Below are 27,759 nucleotides of genomic sequence, written 5' to 3'. Positions count from 1 at the left end.
AAAAACATCCCAATAATCCACAAATAATTAACACCACTCACTGTGTGTAATTTTAGTGAAAAGCTTTAAGATGCCCATTTGTAAGAAATAAATACATCATTAAGATGTTTTTAAGTTTGCTTCCCGCCAAAATAGAAGTCCCTAATCTTCCTTCAGTGAAAAAGTCCATCCCCTTTGTCCTCTCACAACAAAATATCCACCTGTTTATTTGTTTAGAAGTGTTTTGACTGTTTTTGCTTGTAAACAGGGATTGATCTGCATATTTCTCTCCTGATTTAGACAACCTTTTCCCTGGAGAAAGCAATATTATGGTCTCATATTTTAGACAGAAGCAACATTTGAAAGTTTGAAAAGTAATAAAGGATTTGTTTCATACAAACGCAATTTTTTCACACTTCAAGATATTAACCGATGGACTAGAGTTGTGATGTTTTTATCAGCTGTTTGGACTCTCATTCTGACGGCACCCATTCACTGCAGAGCATCCATTGGTGAGCAAGTGATAAAAAGCTAAATTTTTCCAAATCTGTTTGGATGAAGAAACAAACTCATCTACATCTTGAATGGACTTAGGGTGAGGACATTTTCAGCAAATTTACATTTTGAGGGGACTATTCCTTGAGGTTTGAAACTGAAACCTCTAAACAATAAAAATCTTCTCGCATGTCTCCACTTAATTTACATTTGAAGTTGGACAGTGATGTCATCCTCTGTTATCATGTTAATTTATTTTGATGAAATCATCATCATCATCATCATCATCTCTCTGATAAACAGAATGCAGATCCTCATATGTATGATTTAACCTGTCAGTCAAAGCCCTCTGAGCTTGAACAACCCAGCTGAATCATAGGCTCATTATCTGGAGTTTATCTGCAGTTTCAACTTTGCCCTAGAACAGATAACACATTCAGGAACTCAAATGTTCAGAGAACATCACCATACTGACATTCTCTGGTTTTCTCTTTGGATTTTAATAATTGTCTTCTGTTTGCTTGTATTTCTGTTGGTGATTCGAGTGCCTGGAGCATGGCACTTCTCTCAGACAAGGTGAAGTATTGCATTTCTTTTGTTTTTACTGAGATTTTCATTGTAAGAGTCATATTAAAATCAGCCACTGTCAGCCAGGTAACACTGACATTATTTATGTGTTTTTTTTTATTTTTATAAATTTGAAAAGCTTATTGCCAAACTGGCCCACTTCAGGCCTAAAAACTGAACTCAAATGAAGACATTATGAGAACACAATAAAATTGTGAAAATATTTTGTATATACTAATAGTATCAGCTAGTTTTCTGTTTAAGAAAAAGTATTGTATATCAAAGACATATAAAAGATACCAGTCAAAAGTTTGGAATAATAAAGTTTTTATTGTTCTTAAAATACGTTTCTTCTGCTCATGAATACTGCATTTATTTGCTCAAAAATACAGTAAAATTGTATTAATGTGAAATATTATAACTATTTAAATAAAAAACAGTTTTCTATTTTAATAAATATATATATTTAAATTATTCTTCTGATTACAAAGCTGAATTATCAGTGGGGATTACTTCAGTCTTTAGTTTCACTTAGCATAAGAGAGTTTTTTCTAAAACATTATAAAATCGTAAATATTCCAAACTTTTGAGCGATATTAATAGTTCATATTGAGACCTTTGACTTCTGAATAAGACTTTGGTATCTTGGCAAATAATAAAACAGTTGAGAAATATTTGAGATATATAACATTTAAAACTTTTAAAACCTTTTGGTTTAAAGTTCAGTGCAATTTTTTAATTTTATTTTTCATAATAATTTTAAAAAGATATATATTTTTTAAATGTTTTCTTCTAAGAAAGTTGTAGCATTGAAATATCACCCAAGTATATGTGTAACATATGGTGAAATATTAAATTATAATATCATTCCATTAAATATGACTCATACAAATAATAATTAGGGATGCACCGAAATGAAAATTCTTGGCCGAAACCGAAAACCGAAAAAGAGAAAACCAAGGCCGAAAACCGAAACCGAAACACCAAAATAAATTATGCCAATTATTAGTACCATTGCATTTATTGCTATGACCGTGTACTAACTTTACTAAAATTAAGACATTGCAATTGCATAAATTAATATGAAAGTTTCAAAGATAATTACAATTACATAACTTATTAAAAAAAAAAAACATAAAAATACATAATTACAAATGATGTAAATATTTATTAAGCACATTGCAACAATGCACAGTGTAAAATAAAATTCAAACTAAAAATGTATCCCACTCGTGTATATTTAATAATAATGTACAGGCCTACTGGCCTGCAGAAAGGTTTTAAAATGAACAGTTCTCTCATAAAAACAAAGTGCATTTAGGTGAAGTGTATTTGAAATTTTTCTATGTAGGACTAGAAAGTGCATTACTTCTCCAGTTGGCAAGACTCTTATCACTTCTGGGGATGGGGACTTCAGACAGATAACCATCTAGCTGTTGAGCAGTTGAGCTTGTCATCTGCCTGACATTTGAGAAATATTTGAGAGAGTGTATTTAAATAGGGCCAGGGCATAAATAAACATTTCTATCAAATTAAAGCAGAAATCTAGCAGAAAATCTAGCATAAATATGGCTACAATCTGATATTATGTATGTATATATGTTTGTGTGTGTGTATAAGAACAAAATAGCCAACGTATTATTATTATTTGAGGCACTTTCTTGCAGAATTCCACTGAACATATCAGACAACGATGGTGCATGCCACTCATCTGGTGCAGAGACCAGTCTTTTTTTCTGCGCTCTGATCTGTCTCCTGCGCTTGGCGCTTCTCCGTCTCCACGCGGGTTCTCCGCATCCAGCGCGGCCTGGATCATTTCTCGTGCGCGCTGCCTTATTTCCGCATCCAAGTAATGGTCTTTATAACGCGGATCAAGCACATTCGCGATGAAGTGCAGAGGATCCGAAAAGATCTCAGTGAGACGTGTGCTAACAGACTCTATAAGTACTTTTCTTTGTTTTTACTTCTTGGTCCGTCTCAATCTCTTTGTTAAGAGACGCTTTAGTGCTGCGAATAAAGGAATAAGAAGAGAGAGTGTTCTCACTGTTAAGTGAATGTCGCGTGGAGCTTGTGGTCTGCGCTTTGCAGGTGCACGTGCAGGTCGCGGTTTCTGTTTGCGTCATCACAACATTTCGGCCGTGTTGTTTCGGTGATAAAAGTCTATCGGCCGAAAACCGAAAAGGCCATTTTCGGCCGAAAAATTTCGGTGGCCGAAATTTCGGTGCATCCCTAAAATAATAATGAAAATCATTTAAAATGATATTTATTTTATTTAAAAATTGACTCTTCATGACACACTTTTGACATGACGTGACATGTTTTTTTTTTTTGCCCAATGGTATAGAGGCAGATGATCAGAAGTGGATCCACTAAACAACCTAAAGAAAATGCTTGTCTTTGATAAATTTGATTAAAATAAATACATAAATAAAATGCTTATATTGAGATCTTTGATGCTACATCTTCGCAAATCTGAAATCTCTCATGAAATAGAGGAGCTATGTGTGAGATGAAAGTTACATTTATCAAAAAAATGAAGAAAAAAAAGAGTGCTATTATGAACCTGCCCAGCAAGCAATAGCCGTCATTTCAACGTCTGGGTTAAATATAGACCAGATATAGTCCGGCTATGTGTAACCCACTTTTAGCCCAAATAACATTTAATCTGGATAAATGTATTTTTTTTGCAAAATAACTTGTGAGATGTATGATATTCCATCATGTACGCAGAGTCTAACGTGATTACAAGTTGTTTGGTTTACTTTATTTTACATGTTATATGTGTAGGCTGTGCGTAGCCACGATTTAGCTCGTATTCAGACCCGGCTATTGTAGCCCACTTTTTGTCAAAACTGATTAATTGTATTTTTTTGCCAGGCAGTGCATGAAATGGTTAATATTCAATCATGTTCGCATTGGTATGATATCAAGGTTCAATACGTCATTTCACGGCATGGTAGATCACGATTTAGCTCCGAATTGGACGGGCTATATGCGGTCTGCTTTAGCCCACCTGGCGAAATTATTGCAATCTGGGCTCAGATATAGACCAGCGACCTAGAATATTAGTCTTTGAAATGTTTTCGCTTACACAGCTTAATATATATTTTCTGTCAAACATTCATACACAATCTACGATAAAAATATCTAATCAAATGCAATTGCATTTCCCAACCGCTAGATGGCACAATTGAAACACTACTGAGACATGTCTACTGGAACTAATGCCATTGCGTGACTAGATCACTTAAGCCAAATCTCGCGATAAACATTTCCGCCATTTTATTTTACACGAGGCAGCTGTCGGAGTGCAACGGGTGAGCAACAGTCTGAGTGAAAACCTTCACATTTCTACTTCGATCTTGTAAGTATGCGTGTTATTTTTGATATGTTTATTGTTTAAATTAGTTAGCTGTTATAATGTGTAGAAACCGTGACATTTTAACATTAACATTGCAGAGTACTACTTTTCTCCAAAAAGTTAACGTTACCTTGCACGTGTTATTGCAAATGTATCTAAATTCAATGAATGTGGTAAGCATGAAACTATGAAACTTATCATTACTATTTTTTTATTATTATAAAGATACCAGTATTTATTTGTATTTAAATTAGAGTTGATTTAAAGCAAATTCTGTAAGTACTTTACATAAAATTTAACAGCAGCATAGTGCAACATGAAAAGAAATAATAAAAAAAAAATCCTCTCCATTTAATAAAAGGTAGTGGCAAACATAAAGTCTTTAAACTAGTTTGTAAATAATTAAAATATGCAGCATACATTCAGTTTTCAGTGAATTTGTTTCAGATATAAATTTGAATGCTGCTTCTCCATGTTTTGTTTTGACTTTGGAGATATAAAAGTAGCTGGCTACTGTCCCAGATGTCCTGAGAGGTCTGCTCTGGATGGTTCATAGTGCATCAGAAGATTAGAAATTTACTTTGGCCTTAAAATGTTAATTTAATAACCAACTGTAGTTTTTGGATATTAATTTTTTGACAGACAGATAGCCAGTGTAAAAACCTCAGAACTGGAGTGATGTAATCCACTTTATTTGATTTAAAGACACTGTTTATTGGAAATTATCCTGCAATCAGTCAACAAAGTACAGCAATTGAATATACAGAACACTTGTCAGTGACTACCATTAAATGTCTTGTTACCAACATTCATCAAAATATATTTTTTTGTGTGTGTTCAACAGAAGAAAGCCATACAGGTTTGGAACCAAGTGAAAGTGAGTAAATGATTACATGTTGTTGTTTTTTATTTTATTTTTTTATTTTTTTTAAGTGAACTACGCCTATAAGTATTTTTTATGTTTATTAGAGTTATATGAGTAAGTGATAAAGAATGATTTATAATGATAGTTCACTTTGAAATTAAATTTTGATATGTTTAAGCTTACCTTATGGGCATCCAAGATGTAGGTGTCTTTGTTTCCGCAGTAGTTTCAATTTTTATATTTTTAGGTCAAACTGTTCTTGTCTGTCAGTCATATAATGCAGGTCTATATGGTCACCACCTGAAAGAGCATGCACAGAGAAGTCCAAATTAAACAATTCCCCACCATACACACTGATAGCCTAAGACACGAAACGAGCGGTTTGTGTCAGAAAACGAACATTATTTATTTCGTTTTACCTCTTATAACACAGCAACGTCGAAGTGATCTGAGGGCGCGCGTGCTTCGGTGTGTGCGCATTCTGGGCTGGCTTAGTCTAAGTGCGGCGCTTGCGCAAATTAAGCCAGAACGCGGACGCATCACACACCTGGAAGCACGCGAGCCCTCATATCACTTGGACGTGGCTGTGTACAAGAGGTAAAAACGATATAAATACTGTTCATTTTCTCACACAGACTGCTCGTTTCGTGTCTTAGTCCATCAATGTGTACTTACGATGGGGAATTGTTTAATTTGGACTTCTCTGTGCATGGCCTTTTTAGGTGCTGACCATAGACCTGCATTATATGACTGACAGACAAGAATAGTTTGACCTAAAAAATTGAAACTACTGCGGAAACAAAGACACCTACATCTTGGACGTTCTTAAGGTAAGCTAAAACATACCAAAATTTAATTTCGAAGTGAACTATCCCTTTAAACTTGAGGGAAGAACTAAAGTAGAAATGAAAATAAAATCTGTTTTCACCTTCATTAGAATGATAATTTAAAAAAATACTGTATTTCAGTTTCAAAACACATTATGGTAGTAGTCAGACATGTCTTGGGATAACAGTGTTACATAATCAATTATAATGTTAATTTTATTTCCATATTCAGAAGTTATGGATCCCAAATATCTAAGAGAATGGCGTCGCTTGAGAGATCGAGTTAATGCTCTCGCTGAAAATTAATAGGTCATTTTCATTGCCATTTAAGTGAAATTACAGAACTTGCATATATGAGCTTGATAAAAATGAACATTCGAGAAGAAAATGTCAGATATATATGTATATGTGTGTGTCTATATAGCCTATATATGTGTATATATATATATATATATATATATATATAATGCCTTGTACAGAATTGTTCAATACGCGTATCGTTACACGCCGTATTGCATCACCACTAAGCAAGCAAAAATGTTCAATTATTGATATTAATTATAATATTGATATAAATGATTGTCTATATTGATATAAATTATATAGTCTCAATCTATATTCTGTTAACTCTATCTATTAAATCATCCTAGCAAAAGTGATTGACTAATTAGTTAAAAAGGATTGTCAACAATGTTTTTTTTGAGCAATAATTCTTTCCTTTTTCTCATTTGGCAGACGCAGTGATGACCAGCTTTCCATCAGCTATGGAATGTGAAATAAAAAATGCTATTTCTAATAATTTCAAACAAGCACCAGGGAGGGCAGGGGGTGGGGGTTATGGATCTAAAGTAAACAGTTAATTCTTAAAAATTAATTGTTTTACATATTTTTCCAATGTTTTATTTGTTCATTTTTATGTTTGAATGTTGTCCAAGTTGTTGTTGTCTATATAATTGTTCAAAATAAATCCCTTTATATTCAATTTGTTTGGATGGATTTTAATTTGAGAACCTGTTATATTTGAGTGAAAAGAATCCTTATGCCTCATTTTGTTGTCTATTACATGTATATGTAGTGTAATGGATGACTAGTCTATTCTTGGGCTATGGTTAGACGTCTATTAGATTTTCACTGACAGCCCAAAATCAGCCTTGTTTTAGCCTAGACCCATATTGCCTGTCTATTAGACGTATGTTGTTTAGCGGTCTAATTGATGACTAGTCTATTCTTGGGCTATGTTTAGACGTCTATTGGACGTATAAATATAGTCGTTCAATAGCTGTCTGATTGTCTATTCTTGGGCTATGGTTAGACATCTATTAGACGTATATATGTAGTCATTTAATAGCTGTCTATTCTTGGGGTATGTTTAGACGTCTATTAGATTTTCACTGACAGCCCAAAATTAGCCTCGATTTAGCCTAGACGTCTCGGCTGTGTTTAGACGGCTATTAGACGTCTATTAGACGCAAAATTGCTTGCTGGGTGTGTATTTGCAGTGCTTGTGGAAATGACAATAACCCAAACCCCAGCGATAATTAACTTTTCCTAATTAGCCTAGTAGCTCAGCACACATATAAACAAGAATAAAACCCAAGGCTCCTCTCAGACTTCTTCCAATTAACAACAGATGAGGCAGAGAAAGTTCACCAGATCTACGCAATTAAAGCAAAATGTCTTAATCACTCACATGCGCTCATCCATGAGAGCTGTTTGTTGTGTCAGTGGATTACTTTGCCATCTATAATCCTGATTTAATACAGCAATCAGTTTATGCAAAACCTCTCAAATGGAGTAGGAGTTTATGCATTGCTCTTTTGTTGGGAATATGCTGTGTGTCTGCATGCATGTTTAGGTTTCTTAGATTTGTTTCCTGACAAACTGCAGTTAAATGCATCTGGCTTTGCTCTCAGGAGTCTCAGTTCACCAGTATTCTTGAGGTGTCCTCGAACGGTGTCCTTGATTTGTCTAGCCATGAAATTGTCTTGTGATCTTTAGAGGGTGACTAGCCAAGCTTGCCATGATTTGTGTGTAACTCTTCTGTGCCATTACCACATATAAAACTTTGCTCAGATGAGATAAGCTTATCTTCACTACAAAAGTGCATGATCGGTGCAAAGTATACAGGGGGGGTGAAGAATCAATTCAATGAAACACAAATAAACTGTCTGAAATGAAAGTAGGCTGAGGTTAAGGCATTCCCGAGAGTATGTGGCATTCGTTGGAGAAATTGATCTGTTTTGGTATTAGATACATATTGCCACCTTCAAATTCTTAGGACTTGGTATCACAGTTTTGTCTTCATTATGGCTTTGTCGTATTAAATATTACACCTTTACTTCAGGATTTGATATCCATTCAGAATTATTACTGAGTCTCCAAGACTATTACAGACTATTACAGTCTTGGAGAGATATTAAAGCAGGGTTATTATATTTGACAAAAATGAAAATCACTGTATTCGTATATTAAAATAGTAATGCTTGGCTGTATGAAGGCGAGATGAAGTTTAATGTATTAAGGAAAAGAATAAACAAACACAGGTACTAGAAACTCAGAGCAGGAGAAGAAGGAAAACCTAGACAAGAGCATCTACAGGAAGCACAATGACTGACAAATATGCACTGAATCAAGGGGGTGTATCTACACAGGGTAAGCGGTAACAAGGGGGTGGAGCTAATTAATTGTCTTGGAAACAAACAAGGCAGAACTAGAACAAAAGGCAAACAGGAGTGAACACAGAAACACTGGATTTCAAAATAACAGTACTACAGCACACAAGACAGGGCAAGACAGGCTACTGTATATACTTCAGCTAGTTACCAAAACAACTCATTCTAGGGTTTTTATAATAAATATATATTGTTTTTTTTAATTAAATTTGTATTAATTTGCATTAATGTTGCATTAATTTAACTAAAACAGCTTTGAATGTTGAAACAGAATAGAAAAAAATGAATAAACGACAAAAAGATTACCTACGAGCAAAATTACCTAAACAGAACAAACAAAAATAAAAACAATTCAAAATATAATTAAACCTATAATAATATTTAACTTATACCAAAATAAGACTGTATTAAAGAGATCTCTATGGAATAAATATAAATAGCTCAAATCATTTGGCAGAATTTGATGAAAGATGTTTTATAAGTTTATTTTTAGACTTTTGAATGCAGACTGTAATATCATCTGAACACAATTTAAGACATTGCCTCTGAAATCTGATAGTTCAGATCTGATAATATACTACGGCGGCATGTTTTAGAGGAGAAATCTAAGGGCAGGAGATTTACAGTAAGCAAACATTTCCATTTTTATCTCTAAATAAATATCTTAATATGGAATCTAATTGCTGTCTGCAAAAAGCAATTGAGATCAAAGATTGAAAAGATCTCATTTATGATTTTTCTTTCCAAAGGCAATATTAAAATTCAGAAATGGACTTATCTACCAAGATAAAAAGAGTAAACTGTAGAAGTTTAATGTAAGAAAATGTTGCTAAAAACAATAGGAGTATCATTATTTCTTTTAGCTTAGCAGAACTAGCACGTTAATGTAATTCTGCACAGATAGCTTATCAGCCAAAACATACTTAAACAGAAAACCAATAAAACTGTGATTCAAATCCTATCATTTTAATCCAGTGTTGTTGTTGTGTGTGTGTGTGTGTGCATGCCATGCTGAAACAATGCTCTTACTGCCATGGGTTGAGTTTTCTTTTCTGGCAGAAGAATTTTTCACTCATGGCTTTAAAATCTAGTACATCAAGATGTTGTTCAGAGCATGATATTCTTTTTCGTTCATATTTCTTTTCATCATATTTCACAATCACTTTTCCGTGTCTTTAAAAGTCAGTAGAGCTGATGAGAAGGCTAGAAAGTCTTCATCACTCCTCATCTTCAACATGTCAGATGTAAAGCATGACAGTTGCATCATTGTGCTCATTATATCAGATGCATGGCCTGCCACATGGATTCATTGATTATTTTGTAATTGCCTGACAGATTTGATGCTATCCTGCTTTATGCTGTACCCATGCTTGTGGAAAGAACCAGGCTTTCCTCAACTGTTGTCACAAACAGCCAGCTGTGTTACAAATGTCATATTCTATGGCTGTTCTCTGTGCTACAGTACTAACAATAACACTGCAGGCTTTCAAATGAATACTTTATGCCAGTTCAACGGACCTGGTTAAACTTTAACGGTCAGAGCATCTTCCTGCCTCATTTGTGGAGGGAAGTTTTTCATTCAGGACCCCAGACATGAAAATAACAAAGACTCTTCTGAAGAAGATCTGAGGGGTCATCCAAATGCACGGCCTTATGCATGTCTTGAAAACTGGGGAATGAAATGTAGGCTACTGTATAAACAACTAGAACAGTGAAGGAAATTCTATATCTAACTCTCTTTGAGAAGTAATCATTTTGAAGTATTTGCAAATAATATTTTAAAACATGCACATATTCAGTCGTACTTGTATACATAATATGTCAAAAATGCGGAAGGTTTCATTTCTAATCACATTTAGTGAGGAATTAAATGAATCACAAAAATCCCCTATTTTCATTTCAAAAAAGTCAATTAGTTTGCTTTACTGAATATCTCTCTTGGTTGTTTAAAATTCTGTCGTAAAACACATATTAAATGCTATGTAACCTTAGTCTTATCTTACCTCTCTTTCATCATTAAACTGACACATCATGTTTCTTTAAAATTTCTTTAAAAATTCTTACAGACCTTTAAGACCATGAGTCGAGCTCTGTTAACCTTGTCTTTTAGGTGCTTTGAAATTAATTGGGATATGGCGGCCAAGTTTTTTGAGATACACAAATGTCCTCCATTTTTATGTTTTTTTTTTTTTTTCCCCCGTTATAGCTCCAAGTGGCCAAACTCTCTTACATCCATGTTCCAAATCTGGTGAAAATCTTTCTTTCCATTCTAGAGTTAGTATTTAAGTAAAAGTGGCTTCACCCTTTATGAATGTTTTGGGATCCAGTCTTCAGAGAATCTTTCTGCACTGCTTTATTTCTGATCAGGTGAAAAACCTAGGACTAGTTCGCAAAAGTCATTTTTGAAAAAACAACAACAAAATACCTGAAAATTTGACACTGAAATCCGAGGCATGCGTTTTGTCCATGGTGAGCCAAGGATTCCAACGATATAAGGCACTTGAGTACTTTTAATTGGTTTAAATGATTGACTGAATCCCTAAAAACATAATAATAGACAAAATAAAGATATTGCAATCAAGTTCCGGTTCCAGTTCCTCTCTGTGGTTGAGGAAGTGTTGCAGAATCTGGGTAGACATACACAAATTAGTTAAAGTCTGTATCCTCCATTTCCAATTGCGTTTATGAAAGCCCAAATGCATTGAAAGGTAACCCAAGCAATAATTTAAGACAACAATATGGACCATAAATTCAATATGTTACTTACATAGCAGAGAAGAGAAGAGAATTTCCCTCAACTGAGCAAAACTAAAAAGAAGAAAAAAAGTTCAAATGTATAGATGTTAAGAATGAAATCCTTTACCTGTTGAGAGTGTGCTGACAGTCTGTGTTTCTGGATGATTGAAAGCTGACACATACAGATTTGAAAAACCTTAAACTGTTACACAAAGAACCATTTCAGCACAAAAGGGCTTAAAGAACAATCTTTTTTTATAAAGCAGGATACGTTGTAAAGTATGAGGCACATAAAGGAAGATATAACCAAGATTCAATTTGAATGACCCAAGGTTAACTATTTCAAGTATGAAAAGCACTTCTCGTTCTGACAGAAGAAGAAACGACAGGTCATTAAAGGTCATTCTGTTGACAGATATGACACAGTTTATCTGTAGTTTGGTTCTTATGTGTTTGAATGGTATCTTAAAAGTAGAAAGACAGTAATTTTTACAGTAATTTACCAGGTGTAATTTGTGAAAGCACCTTATGCCATAGCATACATTTCCTCTAACCTCTCATCATTCCTCTACATCTTCAGGGTTACTCTGGGACTGAACTCCTAGACCTGCTCCTCGAGCCCCATATGGTCCCTCACATGGACAGCAATGGTTACCATGGCAACCCGGCGTGGCCAATCACAGATCAAAGCGTGAGTGAACTGACATTTGATATTTGTGACCTGAGTTTATATGATAAATCATGAGACAACCTTCCTGCTGAGAGCATGCTGAGAACATTTTATTTTTAGTTATTTTAATTTGGTTAATCAATGTGACACTCTGAAAGGCTCCCTGTAAAAACAGTGACGGCATATTACATGTCTGACCCAAATTGATCTGTCAGCTTCTGTGTGTTTGTGTCCGACACTGTTGTGTGTGTATACCTACCGAACCATGTTTGGGGGACACATTTGTACCCAAAAGTAAGCAAAACCGGACAAAATCTCCAAATACCTCCCTTTGGAAATGTCCTAATTTGTAAAAAAAAAAAAAAAAAAAAAAAAAAAAATTAAGTAAACAAAGTTTTTTTTGTAATTGTAAAAATGTAGGTTTGGGTTAGGGGAATGGGTGGGTTTATGTTAAAAAGTGTATAACTATCTGTATATAAAAGCAATAGAAATCTATAAAATGTCCCAATATAAATAGCTATTTAAATGCATGTGTGTGTGTGTGTGTGTGTGTGTGTGTGTGTGTGTGCTTGTGAAAAGCCAAAAGACAAAAACCTAGTGAGCTGTGCACATGTGTCAGCATTTTAAGATATCATAGGCACCATCCAAATATAAACACTCCCCAAGTCTGCATTTACTGGAACAAAAATACAGTAAAAGCAGTATTATGAAATATTACACTGTAAAATTACAGTTTTCAATGTTGCAAAGCTTAATTTCCAGCATCATTGCTCCAGTCTTCAGTGTCACATATCCTTCAGAAATCATTCTGATTGCATCAGGAGTGCTTTCACAGTTTGATTTCCCTTGAAATGTGGTGTAACATCAGGGAAATTGGATGGATGTCATAGTTGGTTGGGTTAATTTGTTAAAGCTGCTGCTAGCAAATACTAACAAGTGTGCAAAGCAATACTGCAGACAGGCATGTTGAAAACTGTTGAAAAGGAGCAATTCAAGGTTTTCTTACGAGCCTGTTAAATTTTACATGAGATAATGTACTTTAGAGACACAAAAGGCAATGCATACAATGACTCATCTGCAGGGCTGTCATGTGTGTGTTGTTGTTTGTGAATCATGGTTGTGTGTGTGTGGTGGGTGCATTTATTACATCTATGAGTCAGATACGTTACAGTTTTGTGTGACTCCTTTGTGTTCCTGCAGATTCTGTGTCATGGTGAAGGTGTTGTTGATAACTTCTTGGACTCCCTGTTGCAAGCATCAGATGGTGTGTCACAGCCCTGCTCTCCTCTATGGGTCCCCTCACCCTCTGACAGTGGAATCAGTGATGACACCCCGTCTGACCACCTGGACAGCCCGCCACCGTCCACCAACCCACTTTTCAACTCCATCGTCCTCCCTCAGCATCCTCATCTTCTCCCTCAACATCTTCAGCAGCAGGACGCACCTGTCGCAAACACAGAGCCTGATATCTCCATTGATCTGGGTGAGATTTCACTCTTTAAGTAATTGTGTATTTAAATAGTACAATTAGGGAAACTATACAGAAGAATTTATGCTGCATCTAAGATTTTGTTTTTGTTTTACCGCTCTGGTTCACATTGTGTACTACCCTCTGCAGGCCTGTTTCTTATCAGCTGTAACAAAGCACAAAGCTCTTTGCGATTATTGGATGGGAGGCATATTAAAATAATGTTTGTTGAAGGAAAATCGCAGACATGGCAAACCAATTGGTAATTCAGTGATCCAAGTACAGCAACCACATATAAATGTTCTAAGAACACCTTAGCAACTCTCTAGAAACATCCAGAGCACTATCTTCCACACAGTATTATACGAACAACCACTAAGAAATTGAAAAAAAATCTCTGTTGTCTGTCGGACACAGTGTGATGTGAATGCATTCTGTATGTGTGTGTGTCTGCAGAAGATTGGGAGGCCAGTCTGTTCTCCAACGGTCTGACAGACTCTCAGTGCACGTCAGCAGTGCAGAGAACTCAACCAGCCACCGTTTACCAGCTCACCGTAAAAGACCTGCTGCTTTCCAGCAACGGAGAAGTGGTGAGTACTGAGAGAACATGAGCACACACCATGCAGTGTATGTGACTCAACTGTCCTGCCGTGACATTCAGTGTGAAACATACAGCTAGTGTGACATACACACAGATGCTAGTGACAACCGGCATGAGGAGCGGAAAAGAGAGAGAGAGAGAAAACTGTGGAGCTGTCAGAAACTGGAAAACAGGACATGTGGGGGAACTCAAGAAGAAAGAGAAAAACACATAGCTCTGTTCCAAATCCCAGACAACGTTTTAAGGTTATACGTATATACTGACATTTGGTTAAATAAATGGAGCCTTGATGAGCATAAGCTTTCTCATTACAACATAAACAAAAATGTCAAATGTACAAATCGAGTTTTTTCACCCAATATTTGTGTGGTAGAAATGGGAAAACCATTTTTTCCCTCCAAAACAACTAGTCCATGGGTTCCCCAAATGACCAGCTAACCAATCTAATCTTAAGGAAGCCCTAAAAGTTAATTGGCTCAGGTTGACCTGACATGCACTCTTAGGTGGCATTTACATAACGTATTCAGTTCATCTAGAATGAATGAGTGCATCATAATGCAGGTGTCCCAGAAGCATTTTAAAAAGCTTTTAGCTTAAAAACTCAAGGACACTCAAAAAAAATAAAAAAATAAATTAAAGCACAAGGTGCACCCCAATGGACTGATGAAAGTCTCAACATTCAATTCCGAAAGCTAGCAGACTGTGCATGTTATCAGCATTAATGCATCACTGGTAATGACTCTGACCTGTAAACATTCCCGGGCAACATAGGGCACAATAGACAGCTGTTACTGCATTTCACAACACTATAATACACCCACGGATGCTGTTTTTGGCTTGGTGCTGCATTGAGTCATTGCTTCATATGTTGTGATGTACGCTGAAAAAACTAAAACAAACAAGGGAGTAGATGTATTGATGTAGCACTTATGAATCCCTGAGTCTGAAATGAGTTGTTGTCATTATGCAATGTAATGCAGCGATACCTGAGACTAAGTAGAGTGTCCTTGTGTGGCACTTTGCAGCTTCATCCCAACTAATAATATTCACAGATGCTTACAAAATAAATAATTATAATTTGCAATACAAATTTTAAAGCACATGAAACAAAATGTGTGTTTCTGTCTAGTCGAAACCCTCCACCCAGCAATCCCAGCAAGAACTGATTCTTAATGAAGATGAGAAGAAACTTTTAGCCAAGGAAGGAGTCAGTCTTCCCAGCCAACTGCCTCTTAACAAGGTATTTTGAACACATGCAGGTTCTATCTGAATTAGACCACACCCATCTCTCCAAAACCACACCCTCTATCTGAAACTCTGCAAAACCTCAACCTCCTGTTCCATTCAAGGAAAGTCTGTTCAGTTGGTAGCTATATTTGCAACCATTTTGGGCATCCAATGTATTTCAATGGGGACAATTAACAAATAAAACATTTCAATCAAAAAAAAAAAAAGATCTGACATAAACAAATAGTGTTGACAGAATAGTTCACCCAGAAATGAAAATATGCAGAAAATTGACTCAGGCCATTCAACAATTAGTTTCTTTATCAGAACAGATTTGGATAAATGTAGCATTACATCACTTGCTCACCAATGGATTATCTGCAGTGAATAGGTGCCGTCAGAATGAGAGTCCAAACAGCTAATAAAAACATCACAATAATCCACAGTTCATGTCTTGTGAAGCACTGACATTTTTTACTTTACTATTTATTACTTTATCCATAATATTGTTTTATTTATTAAAAAGGGATCTTGTCTGAATCAGGAGAGAAATCTGCACAGATCAAACACTGCATGCAAGTGAAAACAGTCCAAAACAGTTATAAATAAATATGTTGGTAGATTTTGATATCACTGGAGGAAGCATTATTATGGACTGGACTCGTATTTTGGCCAAAATTATGGTTTTAAGTTGCATTAATGATTATGGTTTTGTTTCATACAAACATGTAGCTTTTTTCTTAACAAGATTCACTGATGCTTTTGCTGCAATTGTCTCATTTTATATAGAAGACGTGAATTATTCCGTTATATTTCACATTGCACTTTATCCCATTTGTAGAGATAAAAGTGCACCTTACGTGAATACCTAAAGTCTTTGGTACACATCTCTCACAACAGTGGTTATGACATCATAACATCACGTGAGCTCTCTTCACATCATCTCTTGATCATCACAGTAACAACCTTTCCATGTCCTACACGTGTCATTCCTCTACGTTTACTGCTGCAAGTCTGATCAGAGATCAGTAGGAAGAAAAGAGGCTTTTATAGAGGCTGAGATGAATAAGTCAGTGATGAAAGCCACCTCTCATCAAAATAACACCTAGTTCCTTTCATCTGCCCAGGTTTCTCCCTCTGTGTGCTAGAATAATGGATAATGACAAGATTAAGCTGATTTTATTTGACTCACGTGTCGCCAGCGGTTTCAGATCTATAACAAAATCTGTTTCAAAAGAATGGCTTGAAATATGGACTCCTGTGCATCTCATTTCCAGATGAATTCATCTTAACATTTTGTCTGGCCCATTTTCTCGTAATTTTCTTAGTACGAAGAAAAGATGTTGAAGAAGATTCGGAGGAAAATCCGAAACAAGCAGTCGGCACAGGAGAGCCGCAAGAAAAAGAAGGACTATGTAGATGGACTGGAGGGAAGGTGAATATACACATGCATATACTGTGTGTATACATGCATACATATATATATACAACTAATGCCACGTTAAAATATACAGTAGAATGCGAAAACAGATCTAAATACATAGTCATTCAAAATTGGAGGGTTAGTAAGGTTGTTTTTTATAAGAGTTACTGTTTTTACTCAGAGAGGATACATTATATTGATAAACAGTGACAGGAAAGACTAGGAAAGCTGTGTAGGAAAGACTTTGTATTTATAATTCTGCTGTTCTTATGAACTTTATATTAATGTTTATATAACTGTTTATAAACAATTATAATAATCAGAATAATAATAATCAGGGAAGTTTCTTGAGCAGAAATCAGTATATTTGAATGATGTGACACTGAAGACCGGAGTAATGATGTTGTAAATTTAGCTTTGATCACAGCAATAAATTAGATTTTAAAATATATTCAGAAACAGAAAACAGTTGTTTAAAATTGTAGTAATGTTTCACAATATTTCTGTTTTTATTATATTTAGTAAATAAACAAATAAATAAATGAATGCATTCTTAGTGAGAATAAGTCACTAAGTATAAGTCTTCAGTCTTTTGAACGGTAGTGTATAATGCTTTAACTGCTGTACAGTATGTACTGTACCTGACTTGTTGTACAAGTAAACACAGTCTGAATGAATGAATATGATATCAAAGAAAAACTCATTATTAAATAAACTTGCTGTAAAGTTGAAATTGAGGTCGAAAGTCATTAAAAATCCAGGCTCGAACTTATCATAACTTAGGATCAAAGGAACTGAATATCCTCCGAGAGGCTGGAGAAATCATTTAGAGCACACTGCTGCACAAATTTTGGGAATGAAATGGCCCTCTAAGGAAGAGGTGTGGGTTGAATTCTTGTAATTAATGCTACCAGCAACACATGCACTATGTAGGAAGTGTTTGTGTGTGTGTGTGTGTGTGTGTGTGTGTGTGTGTGTGTGTGTGTGTGTGTGTATGCTCTTGTTTTTGTGACATATCAGGACACAACTCTGTATAATGACATGGGTATGACACAGGTATTACAAGGAGAGGGGGAATTATGAGGACATAACCTATGTCCCCATTTTTCAAAACACTTATAAATCATACAGAATGAGGTTTATTTTGAGAAAGTAAAAATGCACAAAGTTTCCTGTGAGGGTTAGGGTTAGGTGTAGGGTTGGTGAATGGCGATAGAATATACAGTTTCTACATTATAAAAACCATTACGCCTATGGGATGAACACACTTTACACAAAAACACCTGTGTGTGTGTGTGTGTGCATAAGCAGCAGCTGTGACAGAAGGTGTGTGGCAGGGTTTGTAGGTCAGATTTATCACTGTGAATAATTGGCCAATATCCTCTGGTTTAGGATGGCTGCCTGCAGCGCTCAGAATCAGGAATTACAGAGGAAAGTCCTCCAGCTGGAGAAGACCAACACGTAAGTCTCATTTTACAACAACATTAGACATCAGCTCCACTTTGACAAAGCTATGACTCTGAATTTACATCGGACATCAAGTGGCCCAACACAGTACTGCTTATTATACAATAGAAAACTAAAATGTCCTTAAAAATACACAAAGAACAATCCCCCCTGCAGTTTTCAAGGACGAACCATGAAAAATGTTTATGAATATGAACTAAATAAACCTTTCAAAAAACAAACCATGGAGAGTTACGATGTGACCCACAGTTGAGATCCACTGCTATAAAATATATAGGTTTATAACCTGCTGATGTAAGCTAGCTATAAACCAGACCCTCCACAAATTATAATCCATTTTGAGATTCGTTTACAAAATCTCTCTTCTATCAATCATTTACTAGTTATTTTATAGTATTTTAACAATCTATAAAATCAGCTATTAAATTTAAAGGAGAAGTCTAGTGAAAACAAAGCCTAAAACAGAGCAATAAATCATGATTGGCTACGCATTATAATAATCACATTGTTAGGCAAAGATATTTTCATTTTGATCGACTTTGTAAGGTTTACATCATGGCTTATGGCTTTTTTAATTTCTTTTTCTTTTTTACCTAAGCTACACTAACTTTTTTTTCTTCATAACTTCATAAATCATAAAACCATCTCCCAAACCGTGTTTTTCCCTTATCATGAATCACTATGCTAAGCCTATAATAATTATTAATAGTTAACATTTGTTGGGACATATTTATCGGGAAACTGTGTGTGGTGTGTGTTACTAATGTCATATCCATAAATAAAGAAGGTCCAGCTACTAATATATGCAGAGGAAGAAGCTTGAAGCCACAACTAAAACTTGAACTGAAAAATGTTCAGATGCTCGTAATAAAACACGAATCAAGATATGCATTTGTCAACCATTATGTGTTGTACTAACTAGATTCAACAATGCTGATCTCTATAAGTTAATGCATTGGTTTATTTGCCTATAAATATCCTTACAAATTTATATTACTGTATATTTATGCAATCATACGCCTCAAATCATCAGATTCATCCGTGCAGAAAAGCGGAGCCGGAGCACAACTAACGTAATGACCAAAACAATTGTTCCTCCACATTTTCATGAATAGTGCAGCTTTATATATTTCCATGAAACCATTGTTCTATAACTAGTAATGCATCAGATTTTATTGTATTCAACAATGAAAATGTGTTCAGTCCCTTTTTTAAAAAAATCCTCATTTAATCATAATTTTAAATAAATTAAAATGTAATTAAATGTATTTTCTAACAATATAATAAAGATATTTCCAATTATTATTACAGTTTATTATTGAATAGAATAATTTCTGTTTATATATGTATTTATTTATCAATCAGAATTTAATTCTGAATTTCAATAGAATCTTATTTGAGGATTCTTTTTTGATCCTTTTAGGATTGGCTTCAAATTGTGAGTATTTGAATAAATTGATGAGCAGAAGCATCTGTTGTGATGGACTTCAAAACTTATTTTAACACGCTGACATTTTCGAAACACTCTGCAGCAGTGTGAAATCCTTCCACTCCCTGCATACTTGTCCTTAGATGAAGCGATTTCTTTTTAAAGCACAACTCGGCACTTTACTCTAAAGTTAACATCAAACGGAAGTTCTATTACCGCTTCCTCTAACTTGGAACGCACTCTCTCCATCTATCTGCCAGGTCTCTGATGGAGCAGCTACGCTGGCTGCAGTCTCTCGTGATGAATGGCTCCAGTAAACCGGCTCAGACGGGAACCTGCATCCTGGTAAGATGACAGCACGGGAGGAGGAGCCTAAGAAAGGGAAAGAAATTAAGGAAGGAAGGAAGGAAGGAAGCGCTATGCTTTGAAGGAATCCGCTCCAGGCATTTTTACAACTGAAACACAATCAAAGTCAAGCTTCAAAGTGAACATTTGCAGAAGAGGAAGAAAAAGGAGGAAAGTAAATGTTCAGTGACACGTAGGCCAGAGAAGAGAGAGATATCAGTAGTGTCATCAGCATTAGTTAATTAACTCTTTCTTATTCTTTATTACAGCTGATTACATCAGTTACCGATCTCACTGCCACCTTCCATAACAGTGTCTTAAAACTTTGCACAGATTACCAAGATAAAGTCTGCAACAAGAAGTCAGGAATCTCAAACATTTCTAAAGGGTTTAAAAGGGTCACTGGAAAATCTGACCAAAATTATTATTTTGATTTTATTTATTAATTTATTTATTTACACATTTTACATAATGACTGAAAATTAACTGCATTATTAAATTTATTTGTAGTTTGGACTATACAAATACATTTAAATTGAATAAAAAAAAATAACTCTTCAGTTTCATATATAGAAAAAAGTTAAATTCAGATTAACACAAAGAAAGAAAAAGACGGATTATTATTAATATTAATTTTGAAAATATAAATAATGTTAATAGATTATATTATTGTATATGATTAATATTTAATTTAAATATAAATATATAATTTAAAATAATTATATCTGTAATAATTGTATTTAAAAATAAACGTTGTATTTAATTTAGATATAATATCTTAATTATATTTAAATTCGTATTTATATAATTTTTTTATATTATTGCATTATTTTTTTATGTAAAATATATTAAAAGAGTTAGTTATTAAATGCATTTTATTTAATTAAATAATATAGGGATTTATTATATAAATGTTTCTTTGCAATTAAATCATAAAAATAATGCATACATCTTCCATCTTTTCATCTTCCAAAAAGAGTTTATTTTATTTGAAATCTGGATATTTTATGGATTCGCTACAGGGGGCCTTTATTCACCCCCCGGGGCCATGGGAGTGACGTATTAAATACAGATGCTCACATTTTATTTCTCATCTTCTGAACTGTTGACAACAAACACCCTTTTACCCCCCCATTGAAAGGCTTGGAAGAACAAGAAAAATGTCAATATAACTTTGATTAGTTTATTCTGAAAGAGGAAAGTCAGATACACCTAGGATGCTTCGAGGGTAGAGTAGAAAATGGACATCTTTTCATTCTCAGGTGAACTAACCCTTTAAATTAATATTTTATATCTGTTCAGATCATTTCTTCCAAATGCTCTGGGTTTTGCTCTTCACATACTCTTTTGAAAGAGCATTAAAAATGAAAATGCATTGAAAGTGAATGAAAAAAATATGCCAGAGGGAACAAAAATCACTGTTAATGTTTTGTGGTCTGTCTTTCTGCTCTGCAGGACATTTCTTACTGGCTGCTCTCTGTCGATATGCGTCAGTAGATACAGTTACATTCTCCTTTATTTATAAATCCTGGCTTGAATCATGAATGAATGAATCATTTCAAAAGTGAGGCACCGAGAGGGTGTTTGAATTAAAATGAACACAGATGCCATGAAGATACAGTAAATGAAGTGGACTGTGTGGATATTACAGTAATGCTGGTGTGTAAAGAGCGACGTCATGGTTTACAGCATCTCAAAAACATGTTTAGAAAGGAAAGTGCTGAAATGTAGGGAATAAAAAGAGGAAGAAAAAAGTTAGGCAGAACAATTCCTAGGAGAAACGAAGGAAGGATGGAAAGGAAAATGTAATAATAATTATAATTTATTCATGTACTGTACACTACTGTTCCATTTTTAGAAAGTAGTTTTTTTTGTTGTTGAGAAATTTAAACGTTTTATTCAACAAGGATGAATTAAATTGATCAGAAGTGAAAATAGAGAGATTTATAATGTGACTAAAGATGTCTAGTTAAATTAATGCAGTTCTTTTAAGCTTTATTCATCAAAGAATCCTGAAAAATAAAATAATCAGAAATGCTTCCTGAGCAGCAAATCAGCATATTAAAATGATTTCTGAACGATCATGTGCCACTGAAGACTGGAGGGATGATGCTGGAAATACAGCTGCGCAGCACAGAAATAAATTACATTTAAAAAATATTGAAATAAAACACAGTTATTTTAAATTTTACACATATTTTTACTGCAGCTTTGGTCATACAAATTCAGCCTTGGTGATAAATAGAGATCAAGATGTTTTAAAAGCATCTCACCAACCCCAAACCTCTGAATGGTATGCATAATAATTATTAAGTATATGAGAAAAGATATTGCAATATTACTGATCCTTGTTTCTCTGCATCTTATCTTCCCTGTGCATGTAACAGAAAGAGAACGAGAATGAGGATGATGATTATAATGAAAGTGTTGATTGGAACATGCCGTTTAAAGGATGTAGGTCATCAGCTGACCCATATAGCAGGAATTGCTTATTTACTTCCCCTTGATTAATATTTCATCTTCTCCTAGGTGCTGGTCCTCTCTTTCTCTCTCATTCTCATCCCGAGCTTCCAGCCCATCTCACACAGGAGAACCGCTGACCCCGGGGACTTCAGCGCTGGGAAAGGTCAGTCGGCATCAACATCATGCCACATTAAAAATTATGTTAAAATTAACATATTATGCTTCTGTATGCATTTCAGAAACTATGTAACTACCGAGCATCTTTGTTTACCACCTGAGTCATACAGTGATTCTCGTTTACTGACACGTTATACATGCGTGTTCCTCACTCTATCTATCTATCTATCTATCTATCTATCTATCTATCTATCTATCTATCTATCTATCTATCTATCTATCTATCTATCTATCTATCTATCTATCCATCTATCCATCTATCTATCTATCTATCTATCTATCTATCTATCTATCTATCTATCTATCCATCTATCCATCTATCCATCTATCTATCTATCTATCTATCTATCTATCTATCTATCTATCTATCTATCTATCTATCTATCTATCTATCCATCTATCCATCTATCTATCTATCTATCTATCTATCTATCTATCTATCTATCTATCCATCTATCCATCTATCCATCTATCTATCTATCTATCTATCTATCTATCCATCTATCTATCTATCTATCTATCTATCTATCTATCTACAGTGCCACTTGAAAGTTTGTGAACCCCTTGCAGAATCTGTGAGAATGTCAGTAATTTTAACTACAGTAAATATGAGAGATCATACAAAATGTGTGTAATTTTTTTATTGACTATTGTCCTGAGTAATACATTTTGAAAAAAAAAATGTTTACATTTAGTCCACAAGACAAAATAAATAAATAAAAATAGATGAAATTATTAAAACAACCCCATTCAAAGGTTGAATGACCCTTGGTTCTTAGTACTGTGTTCTGTTACCTGATGATCCTCGAGTGTCATTCTGTTTTGTGATGGTTGTGCATGAGTCCTTAGTACGTTCTGAACAGTTAAACTGAGAACTGTTCATCAGACAAATCCTCAATGTCCTGCAGATTCTTCTCTCTTCCAGCATTTTTTGCATATTTGAACCGTTTCCAGCAGTGACTTTATGATTTTGAGATTCATCTTTTTTCACGGAGAATAATAATTGAGGGACTTAAACACAACTATTAAAAAAGTTTCAAACGTTCACTGATGCTCCAGAAGTAAATACAATGCATTAAGAGCTGGGGGTGAAAACTTTTGAATAGGATGAAGATGTCCAACTTTTTATTATTTTGTAGAATTTTTATTTTATTTTATTTAGTACTGCCCTTCAGAAGCAACAGAAGATACTTGCATGTTTCCTTGAAAACAAATTAAGTTCAATTTACTTTGTTCTTCAAATGCTAAAAGTTTTCATGCATTGTGCAATGTGTTTACTTCTGGAGCATCAGTGAATGTTTGAAACTTTAATAATTGTTGTGTTTAAGTCCCTCAATTGTCCTCAGTGTGAATCTCAAAATCATACAGTCACAGCTGGAAAGGATTCAAACAGGCAGAAAAATGCTGGAAAACTGAAGAATCTGCAGAAACCTAAAGGATTTTTCTGAAGAACAGCTTTCAGTTTAGCAGTTCACAACAAACAAGGGACTCATGAACAATCATCAAAAAACAAATAAACAAAAAAAACATTAGTGGATAATCCAGGTAACCATACAGAGTATTGTTTTAATACTTTAAGCTATTTTTGTTTTGTTTTGTGAACTAAATGTAAACATTTTTTTATGTAAAATATATTACTCATGGCAGTACTTAATAAGACATAACATGCATTGAGTATGATCCTTTATGATTTGTCTATTTGTTTTCCTCACATTTTCTGCAAGGGGTTCACAAACTTTCAAGTGGGGGGCCCACGTTATCCAAAAAATTAAAAATCCAGAATCCAAAACTCTGAAGAACCCATCACTCAACCAAGAACACATTACAGCCAAAAACAGTTCCCAGAACCTAGTACAACTGAAGAATTGTATTTTCACCCAAAAATATTTTAATCAGCCTCATGTTGTTCTGACCCCAAAAGCTGAATAATTGATGAAAAACTAAAAGAACACTGCCAGTCATTTATAATGGTTCACACTGTTCCTTTTCTTAAAGCTAGAAGGTTTTATGTACGATAGAACTGCTCTTTGGCAAGGGTTTAATACTATGTACATAAAAATGAAATATTTGACCGATGACACTGCATGTGAATGTTTGACTCTAAAAAGTGCCGGAGCCCAGAGACAGAACACACTGAATATGCATCAGTGACTCACTGTTCCGAGGCTGAGCTCTGTTTTACTCTTCCCTCTCTCCTGCAGTTCAGTCCAGGTCACTGCGCTCAGTGATGGAGGTCTACAGCATCCAGCCTGGCTACTCCATCAACAGAGATGTGGACGTCCCCTCGTCCCCTCACAGCAAGCTTCGGCTCAGGCCTGAGTACGCCGACATGGACCCTCTACATCACAACCACAGCTACAGAGACCACGACATCACCACGGTGACCCCATCACGGGTCACGCTGCCACACTGAGGTGGATAGCACATCATGAGAAAGACAATAAGTGATGTAACAGCCTGGCACACATTATACCAGCCATTTGACCAAGGCATCACAACTGATTCCGGCCACAGACAGGAAGTTACTATCTGACTGGCATGCAAAGCATTGTTTGCTTTCCCCTGGCATTGAGATTAAATAATAGACCATTTTAGACTGGAATGGAAAAATAAATAATGCAAATGATAATGCAGCAGCCTACAGCGTGCAAAAACTAACAACAAAAAAACAAATTACTGTATATTTTAGTGTCGGGCAAAGATTTCATGCAACTAACCTGGCAAATCTAGTGACTATTTCATTCTCAAGCGTTCATTCAAAAACTGTCAACAGACAGGAAGTGACCATTTGATTGACACGCAAATGTTTGGCATGCAACAATTTGTCCAGAAAACACACAAACACACACACACACACAAACACACACACACACACACACACACACACATACACACATAGTATAAAACAGTGTAAACTGGTCCGATAATATATACTTTAGACACTTAAGTTTACTTGTGAATAAAATATATGCATGTAAATAATGATGCATATATTAAAAATAGTGTTAAATATTGCAGGTTTGTCTGAATAGATTAAAACACAATAACAGACTGAAATGGACAAATAAATCACCCTATGCAAATAGTTGTACAGAAAGCACAAAAATAATGTAAAATAGTGTAAAATGTTGTGTATTCATCTGAACACATTATATGACAATAACAGACTACAGTGGAAAAATAAATCATTTAAATAATGATGCAGCAGGCTATGCAAAAAAAAAAAAATGTATAGAAAACAATAAAAAGAGTTTAAAATCTGTAAAGAAAATTTACATATTTCACAGAGTTTAAAAACTAAAAAAATTGTTATAAAGATTTGTTGCAACTAACCTGGCAGAGGTTAGCTATTCTGTGACTTTATTTCCAAGTGGATTAAGTGTTTAAATTGTGTAAAACCAACTAATCAGATTCAGTTCCACTAGCTTGAGGAAGTGTTTTAATATGCATCAGTGAGTGAGCATGTGCATTCACAAATTTACACCAAAGTCAAATGTTGGCCTGTGTTTTAAACGCTGCTGTAGGGGAACAGATTAATCAGTGGGAATTGGCCTAACACGGTACATTGCATCAAAAGCAGACAGTCGTGCCAAGAGATGTGCGGATCGCCGTGCCAAGATCTGCTTTGCTTCAACTGCTTGATCAACTCCGATTGATGCACAGAACTCATCTCATTTGAGCGCAATGTCCCAACATATAACTGGGCATTAAAACCAGGCATCCATTAATGTGAGTACATAACCAGCACATCTTTGTCCTAATATTTATAGTTTTTGTTTGCAATTTTCTTCTGCACAGAGCTCCCTGGAGCATTTTGACTCACGGTTCCTGAATGCCAAACAACTTTAGTATTGCATACAACATGCAGGAAATGTGAACTCTAGAATGGCTGTGCATATATGAGCAGTGAGTGTGTTAGTTTGTTCAAGCAGGTATTTGCACCTCCATGAACCTCCAGGCAGCCGTTGCCTGACCATCAAATATGTGTCTAATTGGACCCGCTGAGTATTGCACATCTCGAGACCTCAGCGTTCATCAGAGCATCATGAGTGTTCAAGAGCATGTGCAGCTTTCCATTCATTAAAAAGCACCTTTCGCTCCAACATGCACCAGTTTCAGGTGCAGTTACTGATGTCAGTCCACTTTAAAGGATATGGAGAGGTGGAGAGGAATAACAATTACCTGTTTCACACACTTTTGCATCAAAACTGCACCACAGGCCTCCACTAGCGCACGTTCTGCAGCTCCTGGAAACACAGCACAACCTTGGACACAATGAGCAGCTTGGCTTCCTCACTGCACAGCCCTCCTTTGGGCTTTTTGTTCTACTTCGTGATGGGTTTATTTCTTACATTACACACTGCATGATTGAAGCATTGAGTTTTTCGAATATTGCTGATCAATTGGTAAACAGTAAATGCAACTTTATTTTTCAAGATAAAGGTTTCAAGAGTGTTTAACATTATGGTAAAACCTTGACCGAATTCAACTGAATGTATTTATTTCCTATTGCTTTGTATTTTTTAGATAATACTCTGAGTTGAATGACATGTCCAGTTGTAAATAAATGACCTCAGGTGTCACACGTGTGGGTGTTGTGTGGATGTTTCCTTGAGATTCATTCGAAAAGCTTATACATTTATTATGCTTCTCTCCAAATAGAAGCTCCTAGTCTAAAAACATGCACAAGTCTTTCAGGAATTTAAAACACCAATGCAAATATAGGTCTAGCATACTTTCAGCTAAAATACAACTCCATCCCCATTTTCTTTTCCAACCAAATCCAAGTCCAAATACTGATTTTGGACAGTTTTCACTTGTAAACGTGTTTGATCTGTGCATATTTCTCTCCTGATTCAGCCAAGATTATTATTTTTTGTTTACTGAAGAAAGCAACATTATGGATTAGTATTAATGACAGTTTAAAGTAAATTATAATAATTATAAAAAAGAAAAAACTTTTAATGAAGGATTAGTTTTTTTTACA

At 35.0% G+C, this 27,759-nt stretch overlaps 1 long non-coding RNA gene and 1 pseudogene across 1 annotated transcript; both read left to right on the top strand.

The window, feature by feature from the left end:
- The first annotated feature begins 885 nt into the window (after window positions 1–885).
- On the top strand, window positions 886–27,357 carry LOC113112659 (cyclic AMP-responsive element-binding protein 3-like protein 3-A; annotated as a pseudogene).
- On the top strand, window positions 3,299–7,070 carry LOC113112667 (uncharacterized). The gene is made up of 3 exons (XR_003293464.1): window positions 3,299–4,405; window positions 5,247–5,279; window positions 6,830–7,070. It is a non-coding gene; the product is annotated as an uncharacterized LOC113112667 (long non-coding RNA).
- Window positions 27,358–27,759: the final 402 nt, after the last annotated feature.

This window comes from Carassius auratus, chromosome 2, assembly GCF_003368295.1.
Source record: "Carassius auratus strain Wakin chromosome 2, ASM336829v1, whole genome shotgun sequence".
Taxonomy (NCBI): domain Eukaryota; kingdom Metazoa; phylum Chordata; class Actinopteri; order Cypriniformes; family Cyprinidae; genus Carassius; species Carassius auratus.
This window is presented reverse-complemented; position numbering and strand designations above follow the sequence as displayed.